Source organism: Electrophorus electricus, unplaced genomic scaffold (genome assembly GCF_041902795.1).
Source record: "Electrophorus electricus isolate QZ-2024a unplaced genomic scaffold, ASM4190279v1 Scaffold125, whole genome shotgun sequence".
Taxonomy (NCBI): domain Eukaryota; kingdom Metazoa; phylum Chordata; class Actinopteri; order Gymnotiformes; family Gymnotidae; genus Electrophorus; species Electrophorus electricus.
Window position 1 is genome coordinate 152,571 of NW_027658407.1, and position 12,323 is coordinate 164,893.

Sequence of the window (12,323 nt, forward strand, 5' to 3'; positions counted from 1 at the left end):
GTTGGTCTCTGATCATCCAAGTGTTTAATATTGACATCAAACATAAAAAGGGTTCAGAAAATGTAGCGGCAGATGCTCTTTCCAGATGTTGTCGGTTTGGGCATGTTTTGTTGTTTGTGTGCTGGAACATCCTCTGGAAGTCCACGCTTATGGGGAGGGGTGTTACGGAGAGATGTGTGTGTGTGTGTGTGTGTGTGTGTGTGTGTGTGTGTGTGTGTGTGTGTGTGTGTTTTTGTATGTGTATGTGTTCTAGATCCACTGCCAGGATTTCCAACCTGATTGAGACTCCGCCCCTTTCCTTAGCGGGTTTCTCAGCTAACTGTGTCGACCATTTAAAGTCCACTCCCAGGAGACAGGGAGTGACTGCCAATTTTGTTGGGTGTGCATTTTGTCTATGTTTTTATGTTAGGTAGGTTTCTTGTGTTGCTAGGATTAGTTAGTGTGTATTTTTATTTAATTAGTGTGGGTTTGGTTTGTTAATTTGGCTTGGGTCACTCCTGAAGACATTTGCACCAGCATGATTGATTGTTGGTTTGTTTGTTTGTTTGTTTATGAAGCATAACCTTTGTAAAATACACTGAAAAACACCCTCCATTTGTGCTTCTGTTTGTTTTGTTGCTGCTCACTTTGTCACAACTTCCATTATATTAGCCATTTGTATTTCTTTTTCCTTGTTATGGCCTCACAGCCTAGACAGGGTCGTAACAGCTCCAAGATCTTTAACAATTAGAGAAGATGTGATTTGCAGACCATTGATGTTCACTGAGTAGTTAGAGAGTAAGGACCTAGCTGTCTCTGGGCCTAATAAATGCACCTCTGTTTTGTCAGGATTAAGTAAGAGAAAGTACCTCAACATCCAATGTCTGATGTCCTTTATGCATTTGTCAATAATACTAAGCTGATATAGGTCCCGTAGTTTGGCTAAGAAATATAGCTAAGTATCATCTGCATAGCAATGAAAACTAGAACAGTGTTTATGTATAATGTCACCTAGAGGTAGCATATATATAAAGAAAAAAGCAAAGGCCCTAGATCATTGTGGGACACCATAACTAACATTGTTATATGCTGAGAAGTCTCCATTTATGTTAACAAACTGGTAGCGACCAGCTAGATAAGATTTAAATAAGGAAAGGGCTATTCCCCTAATCCCAACAACATTTTTGAGTCTATGTAGTAAAATGATGTGATCTATAGTGTCAAATGCTGCACTCAGATCAAGTAATACAAGCAAAGAGACATAATCCTGGTCAGAAGCCAACAACAGGTTATTAACTACTTTAATTAGTGCTGTCTCTGTACTATGATTAGGCCTAAACCCTGACTGAAAGCCTACATTTTTCTGATTCTGATTCAGATATGACCTTAGCTGCTGAGCTACAGCTTTTTTCTAGGATCTTGGAAGTAAATGAAAGATTTGAGATTGGCCTGTAGTTTGACAGCTCACATGGGTCAAGGTTAGATTTTTGGATAAGTGGTCTAATTACTGCTAATTTGAATGGTTTAGGAACATAGCCAATGTTCAAGGAGGAGGTTCTTAAATTTAGTAAATGTTCAGTTACTTCGGATAGGATTTCCTTAAGAAACGTGTGAGGGCAGAGTTTTTCTAAGTAGATGTGCAATTGTACTAAAAAGGAATACAGTATTATTTTGGTTATTTTCTATGAGGTTTGAGAGATAGGATGTTGGAGTGTTAATAAGTGCTTTTCTATGGAAGGCTCTCCTTCCATGCAAGCTGGAAGACTACAAGCTTAGTGTGGCACCATTTATGGGCTATTTCTCAAGTGTTGTTCAAATTTTTGCCCCTAATTTTTTTTTATTCTTAAGTGGAGCAGCAGCAAAACCGGCCTAAGATCAGAGAAACAATGTTGAACTTTTTCTTTGGAGATGCATTTGGGATGTGGTACATTAATTTGTCCACCAGAGGGAGCTGTATTACTGTAGATGTTTTAAAGGGCCAAAGTGTCAATAAATGTTATCAACTTGAGTACAAAAGATTATAGTGTATATATAAAGTAAAGTATATATAAATACATGAAATACACTAACACCAATAATACATTATTAATAATATTAACACTGCTAACATTATTGGAATAAAAAGTGATGTGTAAATATTTCCATCTTTCTATATTTTGGTGAGTTACTGTACAACTTTCTTACAGGAAGTTGCTAGGTCTGGATGGGTTCTCCATCTTGGTCATAAGTAAATGTTCCAAGAGGTTTTCCTTCCTCGTTTTCATGCGTCAGTGCCTGGAAGAGCAGGAGTGTATAAAAATGATGAGTGCGGATGACTGATGAGTGCGGATGAGTCTCTGGCGAACGAGCTGAATACATTCTTTGCTCGCTTCGAGGCTACATCTAGCAGCGCTAATGCTAGCAGCACAAATGCTAACGGCGCTAGTGCTAACAGCGCCAATGCTAACAGCGCTAATGCTAACAGCGCTAATGCTAACGGCGCTAGTGCTAACAGCGCCAATGCTAACAGCGCTAATGCTAACGGCGCTAGTGCTAATGGCACTATCGGCGCAGCCAATGGCACATGCGCGGGGCCCACCATAGAACAGCGCCCTCTCATCATCACGGAGAGTGACGTGAGGAGAGTGTTTAAAAGGGTGAATACCAGGAAGGCGATGGGACCAGACGGTATCTGCGGGAGGGTCCTCAAAGCCTGCGCAGATCAGCTAGCCCCGATTTACCGACATCTTCAATCTCTCCCTGACGCTCGGTATTGTCCGTCCAGCTTCAAGCGGTCCACCATCGTCCCCGTCCCGAAGAAACCTCGACCCTCCTCCGACCTCAATGACTACCGCCCTGTCGCCCTCACATCAGTCGTGATGAAGTGCTTTGAAAAGCTAGTCAGAGACTTCATCACATCTTCATTGCCAGCCTCCATGGACCCACTGCAGTTTGCATATCGCCACAACCGCTCCACTGACGATGCGATTGCACATCTGCTCCACACTACACTGACTCACCTGGACGAAGGGAGGGGAAATTATGTTAAAATGCTATTTGTCGACTACAGTTCAGCATTCAACACTATCATCCCCTCCCTACTCCCTACTAAGTTGGGAGATCTAGGACTGCATACATCCCTGTGCGACTGGATCTCCAACTTCCTAACAGACAGACCACAATCAGTACGGGTGGGCAACTGCTCCTCAACCACCCTCACCCTCAGCACTGGAGCTCCTCAGGGTTGTGTCCTAAGCCCCCTGCTCTACTCACTGTACACCTACGACTGCACAGCCACTTCCAGCTCTAACATCATTGTCAAGTTTGCTGACGACACCGTTGTCGTGGGTCTGATCTCGGACAACGACGAGAGGGCCTACCTGGAGGAGATTAAACACCTGGAAAACTGGTGCCAGGAAAAGAATCTCCTCCTAAACGTCAGTAAGACAAAGGAGCTGATCGTGGATTGCAGCAAGAAGCAGGAGCGGCACTACCAACCTGTGAGGATCAGTGGGACCACGGTGGAGAGAGTAGATAGTTTCAGGTACCTTGGTGTTCACATCTCGCAGGACCTGTCCTGGTCCCGCCATACCAGCTCCCTGGCAAAGAAGGCTCGTCAGCGTCTTTACCACCTCAGACGCCTAAGGGACTTCAGATTGCCCTCCAAGGTACTGCGGAACTTCTACACCTGCACTATCGAGAGCATCCTCACGGGGAACATCACAGTCTGGTTTGGGAATAGCACCAAGCAGGACAGACAAGCACTCCAAAGGGTAGTGCGTTCAGCAGAGCGCATCACTCACTCGGAACTTCCTGACCTGCAGACCATCTACTACAAGCGGTGCCAGACCAAGGCCAGGAAAATTGTGAAGGACCCCACCCATCCCAACAATACACTCTTCTCTCTGTCGAGGTCAGGGAGGCGCTTCCGCTCCCTGAAGACCAAGACAGAGAGGCTGAAGAGGAGCTTCTTCCCACAGGCCATTCGGGCCCTGAATCAGGGAAACTGATAAACTGTGGGGACCACAGCGCCGTTAGCATTAGCGCTGTTAGCACTAGCGCTGTTAGCACTAGCGCCGTTAGCATTAGCGCTGTTAGCATTGGCGCTGTTAACACTAGCGCCATTAGCATTTGTGCTGCTAGCATTAGCGCTGCTAGATGTAGCCTCGAAGCGAGCAAAGAATGTATAAGGACTCTGATCCTTGTTTGGAGTCATTATTTCTAACTACTGGTTTCTCTATGTTTATGATTGCAAACACACACACACACAAGGAAGAGGATCCAATTGCAAGAGGTTTTATTAGGGAAATCAAACAGATCAGAGGGGTCAGGCAGGTATTCGTAGTCCTGTTGATTCAAGGTCCATAACATGGGGCAGAGTCCAGGGGTGTCCAGGGCTCAGGCAGAAGTCGAAAACCGGAAAGACAAAACCATAACTGAACCATTTGGTATGCAAAATAAGGTTGGCAATACTTCATGACGTGAGTGTGAGGGAGGGGAGCTTAAGTAAGGGAGCAGTGATGAGAGAAACAATGATCAGGTGTGTGCTAGTATTCCAGTAAACCAGATTGGAGGCGTGTGTGGGAAGAGGTAGGCGTGGCAGTGCAGGGCTGAGCGTGATTCCTAGGGTTTGTAACACTCTGTCTCTCTGTGATGATCTTAGCTCATGTCTGGGCAGCTACAGGAGAGTGTGAGAGAAAGTCAGCTCCTGAAACAATGCCTGAGATACACAGAGGCCTTCACACATCCTACATACCAGATCCAAGGTACACTCTGCACTGTGGGACTGATGGGGCCTTTCATTTTTGTCAAACTACTCTTGCTAAATTATTTTCAATGTGAAAAACCAAATATAGATGTAACATATATCTATAACAACCTTGTAACCTGCTGCTAAAGATTTGTCTTCTTTTAATACCCTGTACATAATTGTTTGCATAATTGGTTGACAAAAATATAAGAAGCTCCTGATGTGGTTTTATCAGCACTGGAGCAGCATATGTTGGAGATTCTTCAACTGAAACCAACACTGCTGGAGACCATCAGGAGGACCCAGGACCTGTACAGACATCTGCAGGGCGCTGAGCGAGGTGCACACACCAGTCCTACAACACGGGGACACAATCCAGAATTAGCCAAGCTATCCTCATTTACTAAAAATGTTCACTTGCGGAACCTGAAAAATCATGTTTTCCATTTCCACTTGAGAGTAGATGAAGATGGTGGTGAGTGTAATGATTTAATTAAGGTGTAACAAATGACTTCAGTAGAAAGATAATGACTTAATAGAATTTGTACAGTTACACCTGCAAGCTGTTTTAAGTGGCACCATTTAATGAAAGGTTGTCAGAAAACATATGCACATTACAGAAATGACTGGAGGTGTGGAAGGTATACTTTTAATAACCTCTTTACCGTTACACATCGTTGTTTTGTTGTTTTGTGTTGTGTATTCATGTCACATTAATGCACTCTTGTTCATCTTGCTCTCGTAGCTTCAGTAAAGAAGGACCATTCTGGAAGGAACAGTGGCAGTGTGTGCGAGAGCAGCTTCAGACCAGCGATCAAAGCGTCGGTCTGCTGCTCAGATCCTGCCCAGCCCTGCCTCTCCTCCAGGGCCCATGTTCATGGCCTCCACGTCCTGGTTCCACGTGAGATCTATGACACGCTGCTGGAACAGATGTGTGAGGGGAGGGGTCTGATCAGTCACGCAAGCGAACTGATCCAGCAACGCCTGCAGACCCACGGCTGACATCACATGCAGGTCCACGTGAGCCCAAGCACGCTACACACAGATTCAATTGGTTAATCGTCACATTTCATGGATAATTTTCACTGAGCTGATTTTCCTATTTCAAATGGACAATTTGTCACTGACTGTGAGGATTATTGAAGGATAAAGAGGCCCAGCGGAGGGCGAGTGGGGAATATTCATCCTTCATGTCTGTTTCAGCCAGTGGACCAGAACCTGCTCAGAAGCCTCTTAGACATCATCAGTGTCACTCAGACAACTCTAGAAGAGGCCAGCAGACTGTTGACATCTTCATCAGATGTCTCTAAAGAACAGAACCATGATGGAGAAAGAGATGATGTAGGAGTTATTTACCACTTTTTGCATCTTTCATAAGTACCACACCAGTAAGAAGTGAAATTCATTTAGCTGTTAGCTAAGTCTATTTACTGGAAGAACTTCATATTGGACTAAATTATGTTTTATTGATTGACACATACGAATAATATGATTATTTTGGATTTTTGCACATTTGTAAATTATTTATTTATTTATTTTTCTTTAGTTCTGCCATCATGAAAACCTCAAAATGAAGAACAAGCTGAAGAAACCAAAAGTAGAGAAATCATATAAGATGAATAAGATGCTTTCAAAGGCTGTCAAAACATTACAGCGATTCAAACATTGAGCAACACTGTTCTATGGTGGGCCCCGCGCATGTGCCATTGTCACAAAGCAAATTTGTGAGGGGTAAAACAACATCAGAGAAGTTCCTACAAAAGCAACGATAAAAACCCGCCATGCCCAAAAAGCGTCGGAGTTGTCTTTTCGTCTCTGGGGCAGGAAAAGACTTGATTGCTTGTACTTTGGCATCAAGAGGACGCACACTACCACAACCCACCAGTTTCCCCAAGTAGGCAACCTCACTCTTACCAAAATCACATTTTTCAAGATTAAGCGCAATGGAGGCATCCAATAGCTTCTTAAAAACAAGATCAAGCAACTGTACATGTTGTTCCCAAGTTTTGGTATACACAACCACATCATCCAAATAGACTTCAGAGTTAGGCATGTCATCAAAATCTTAATCATCAAACGCTGAAAGGTAGAAGGGCATTTTAAGACTGAAAGGCATTACCGTATATTGTAGAAAACAGTCAGGGGTAGCAAATGCCAAAATGTCAGATGCAAGAGAGGTTAATGGAGCTTGCTAATAACCCTAAAGTAAATCAAGCTTACTTACAAATCTAGCTGAACCCCATCTTATCCACACAATCCTCCATTCTAGGCATTGGGAAGGAACCAGAAACAATAACTGCATTTATTTTTCTGTAGTCAGTGCAGAAGCCGTATGTGCCATCTGGTTTTAGCACCAGAAAGCATGGGGAACACCAGGCACTAACACTAGGGATAGCAAGATGATTTTCTAACAAATACTTGGTTTCTTGATTTAGCAATGTACATTTCTGGGGATTGGTATGATATGGGTGTTGTCTAATGGGTGAATGAGAATCAACATCAATGTCATGCTGAAGGACAGTCGTACGAGTGGGAACGTCTGAAAATAATGTGAGGTATTTCTGAATGAGACTGCTGATGAAGAGTGCTCTGGGTGAAGGCTTAGACTCCAGGGGCTCATCGTCATTGGAGTTTCCTGATTCCATTTCCAACCCCAAAAGTGGGATCCTCGTGGAGGGACTCCTTCACCTTCATTGAAGGGTACATAAAGCGATCGGAATCCACGTCTGACCGGAGACTACTGTTGTCATAGTCCTCATCCATGCCATAATCCTCATAACTGTCCCGATATTCCGGTTACGTAAAACCCTGCAGATTTACCATTCTGAATTCCAGGAAGGGCAAGCACGATTCCACAGAGTCTGACCATGGATCTCCAGGCCCTCCCTAAATATCCCAGTGGCGCTCTCACCCTCTGCACTGGCATGGAGCATGCCCACTACTATGAAGAGTTCCTTCACATGGGCTGGACTGGGACGGTTACATCACTTCTTTGCCTTTTTCCAGAGGCAGGATGCAAAGGTGAGTCATTGTATAAACACAGATGTTTAATGAACATGACAAAAATGAAACCAAAACACAAAGTACTACTCAGTGATGAGACAAAAACACAACAAACAATAAGCAATTTGTGCACGTTGACACAGTGCATATAGGGTCAAACACCGACAAAGACCAACAACTAACCAGGACCTTAAATATACACATTAACAAGGGAGATAACCAGAGACAGGTATGACACATGGGTGGGGTGTGGCAATGAAGACACACACACGTGACGTCAAACAAACAGCGAGGAGTCTAGGAGGAGGGGGCCATGCCATGACAGTGTATATTTATATATGTGACATCTGCTATAATCTTTGACGTGGGATCCAGTCAGGAGAGTGGAGGGGAGCAAGGTGACTCCCATGATGCTGTGTGCCTGTCACGTCTACAGACCAGAGCATTCCCCATTTCCCAGGCAACCTAGTAACTTCCGGGGTTTTGTCATTCTCTATGGTTCCCTGTCTCCTCCCCTTTGTCTCCCAACTGTTTCTAATTTATCCCTGATTATAGTCTTATAAAAAATAAAACCGTTCCTATGTATCTTGTTTGACAGTTATTGTTTCTCCTCGCTTATGGTTAGCTTTTGTTTCTCCTTGTGCCTTCGTTGATATGTGTTTGATAATATGTCTCTCTTGGTTGTTGGTTAGTTCTCGTCGGTCTTTGTTTCGCTTTGTTTTGGTTAGAGTGTGTTTGTCTTTCATTGTGTTTGTGATAAGAACCTGTGTTACACCTAGCTCCTTGCTCCTGTTTTGTTTGTTTACATCTCATTTGTGCTCTCCCTCTGTGTTTGCCGTCTACGCTGCCTTTCCCGTAAATGCTTACCCGGTATTGCTGTCTGTCTTTGATTTTGTTTTGCTTGCCTGAACGTTGGCATATTTTGACAATTTTCAGTCTGTTCTGCCTTGCTTTCCTTTATGCAGTTTTCCATGCTTGGTTAAATATGTGGCTTCAGAGCTGGAATAAATAATAACATACCCATTAAAGATGCTCCTACATGCTGCAGTGTGTCTTTCCATTTTTTATTTTTGTTCATTTATTTTTTTTGGCAACTAATAAGTTAAAAACAATTTGCAGACACTTCAATACTGAACAAAGCAGAATATCCCGATACATGTTTTGATAGTTTACATCAGTGTCCAGGATACATTCCAAGAACAGATCTTAAGCTTTACAGCTTTTACAGGCACTCTTATTCAAAGCAAATTACATTTTAAAGCAAATTCTAGCTGGTTATTCATTAATAGGTCTTTGTTATTGCTGTACATCAAAAAAGCTGTAATACCAATAATATACAAGAATCTTTCTAAAAGAGCAAGAATTTGCCTCTCAAAAACAAGACATGCCTCTCTTGTCTCTTGTGCACAACCAGAATTTTTGATGCACTTTGTTCCTCACTGCACTAGTGGTCTGCCTATGTAAAAATGAAGACCCAGAACATGCAAAGATGTAATCAAAATAAAGAATAGTTGTTTTGAGGAATCTAAAATCTATGATTGTCAATATTTGTTTATCACAGCATAATCACAGCTGCTAGCTAGTGTAACTAGTTAAGAGTGCATTTTGACCAATATCTACCTAAAGTAAGCTACTTTGAGTGGTTAACTACCTAACCTAGCTGTTTCCTTTACTTAGCTATTTTGTCCTGACATGTTTGAATCAAAACAAAATGAAAATCTATCCTGATTGTTTGCTAAATCAATTCTTGATGATTCAGGGTAGCTAGCTAACCTAGTGAATTTAGCCACCTGGTCAAAGTGTAAAAGCCATGATTATTAAGGTTGTCTGCCAGATTTAATTAAAAAAAAGAAAGAAACAAGTTCACATGAAATGGGCCTTAATGAAGACATTGCTTTAGCCAAAGAAATCTAATCATTTCCAATGTACCATTACAGGAGGAGAAAAAACACCAAAATCTAGGTTGAAGTTTAAGGTAGCATGTTAACTAATCATCGGCATGTGAGTGACTATAACAGCTGATACCTGCTTGTAAAGTGTTCTTGAGTCTGAGAAAGGTGCTATATAAATGTTAATAATAATAATAATTATAATAATAATAATAATAATAATAATAATAGCTAGCAAGATGAAACAAAAAGCATCAGGGAGATGAGGAAGAAAATATGTTATTTGCAGGTTTGTCAGCATGGGGAGATTTACATGTGGGTTCTTACAACAATGCGCCACATAAAAAAGTGAACAGAGCTCGAATGATGTGATATTGTTAAGGGACTGAGGGGGCAAAACATTCAATTAATATTACAAATACAAGAAATTTTATACACATTTACCATGTATATGTGAATGGTTTATACATTGAAAAAATGCATCAAAAACAAATAAGATGAACAGTTGCATAGCTGGATAGGCCTAATATATTAATGGACAGAACACAGGAGCTTTTTGCTGAAGCAACGTCTGCGCTTGAGAGGAAATAAGATATTTTAACTTACACTAACTATCAATCAAAAGGTCCAGTAATACACAGCCCAGTAGTACATTTTAGTAATGCTAAAACGAGACAGCCGTGTTTATGTCGTCACACCTGCTATTTGTGACGTCACAGAAGCAGATATATAAAAAGGCCTAACTGGCGTCATGGTTACCATTTTGACAGTGTGTGCAAACTGGACAAACCAAACTACGAACTACAAGGATATTCAACAATTGTTATTTCACATTTTCCTGTGGATAAATTGGATTATTGTCAGTTATAGATTTCTCCGATATCAAAGGTAGGCCTAACTATCCTCTTTAAGGCAAACTGGGAAACGTCTATATGAAAAGAATGCATAAAGGAAATAATTTCCATGTGTTATTTAGATTGAGACGTCGTGTGTTTATATACAAAGCGTATTATTTCTCTTGAAAAGTGCTGGGTTTTGGATTCGTTTCTGATATCCCTTAAATTCGCATCCCTTTCATCATCGATGGCACGTGCGTTCACTTAAATCAGCGCTTGGTCTAAAAGGAAGAACATCCACATTTATGGCGTTTGTATACTTGTCGGCGTCAAAAAGTATCAGCAATGTAGTTTAAGATATATTTGTAATACAACTTTTGTATTTTGATTAAAATTCATTTTCGTTTCACGAAATATCAGTTGCGCTGCGTTTTGACATTGTGTGAAATTATAGGCGTTTTCAGATTATAATCATGAACATTTTCAGATTCTGTCATTAGAAACACGATGACTAAAACATGTGTGTTACTTAAATTAATTAATAAATGAAGGAAAGATTGCTTGTAGATGAAACATTAACATTTTTACTTTCAAAAAGTGTTGGGGATAAAAATAGCCATTTAGGAATGTTACAATCTGATTTTCAACCGTAGTGACATGTAGCATCCTCATCATAATTTACGCATATGCCCGTGAACAAATTAAAATTGTTACTTTTGTGCTGATCATCTTAAGAGAATATTGAATAGATTAAGAAAAGTGTCACGGCCCGCGTCCTGCAGGGCAAGGAGCAGGACTCACAGACCTCTCTCGTCCCAGAAAAACATATATTAGACACAAAAGATTAGTAATCAACGGTAACTGCACTCATATGTAACAAACCATTGAATATAGGGACAGGCAGAAACACACACAACGAGTACAACCAGTAAACAATGAACAATAACACTAACACGAACGTGTACACATGTACGATGACCGACATCGAACGAAACACACACAGTTTATAGAGGTATAATTTAATATTTATCTGTAAAGTATTAAAAGATTTAATATATTTTCTGGTTTTCCCCAGTGAGACCATCATGAGGGGAACAGGAAGTACAAAGAAGAACTTCTTCCCTGATGTGAAGACCATCCCAGCTCCACAAAAAAGCCCTACAGAGGCAATGGCCAACCCAAATATTTCTCCTTTTCATTTTGTTAATTCGCAAAGAGGAGGAAGCAGCCACTATTTCCCAGAAATTTCTGGAGTCCCCCAGAGGAAGCCATATAAACCTCAAGTCTCTCAAAACCTGAGAAAATCTGGCACGGGCACAACATTAGTGGCACTGCTGAAGGCCACCGATGGAAATAATGGTGGAAAGTCAATAGGCAGACTCCTGGATGAAGGTCAGCGATGCAGCAAATCTCGGTTCCCTTCTCTGGTTGTAGAGCCACACACCAAGAGCAGTGCTGTGAGTGTGAAGGCTGATCACACTCCACCAGCTCCATCCATCTCAAGGCTACCCGCCCTCCACCCAAAGCTGGCTGCTCTCAAACAGAAAAGCCCAAAGCCTGCTGTGACCCTGCATGTCCCCCACAAACATGTCAGGGAAGTCCCAGGAAAGGTGCAGGACAAGCACAGTGAGGTGAACTCCACATTTTACACCAGGCCAGAAGTGGGTGAGGTCCTCTACCAGGACCTGGAGAGGCTAACGTCAGCCCGTCAGTGTGCCTCCAAGGTCGAAGCTTCCCAGCACCAGTATGACCTGAGCTGCCACAAACCGCTGCTCATCAGGAGGGCGACCTTACATAAGGTAGAGAGCAGAGCTGCGCGCCCAGCTCCGCCTGCCCCCTCCCTGGTGCCACGTCGCAACCGTGTGCCCCGGCCATGCAAGACTGAGG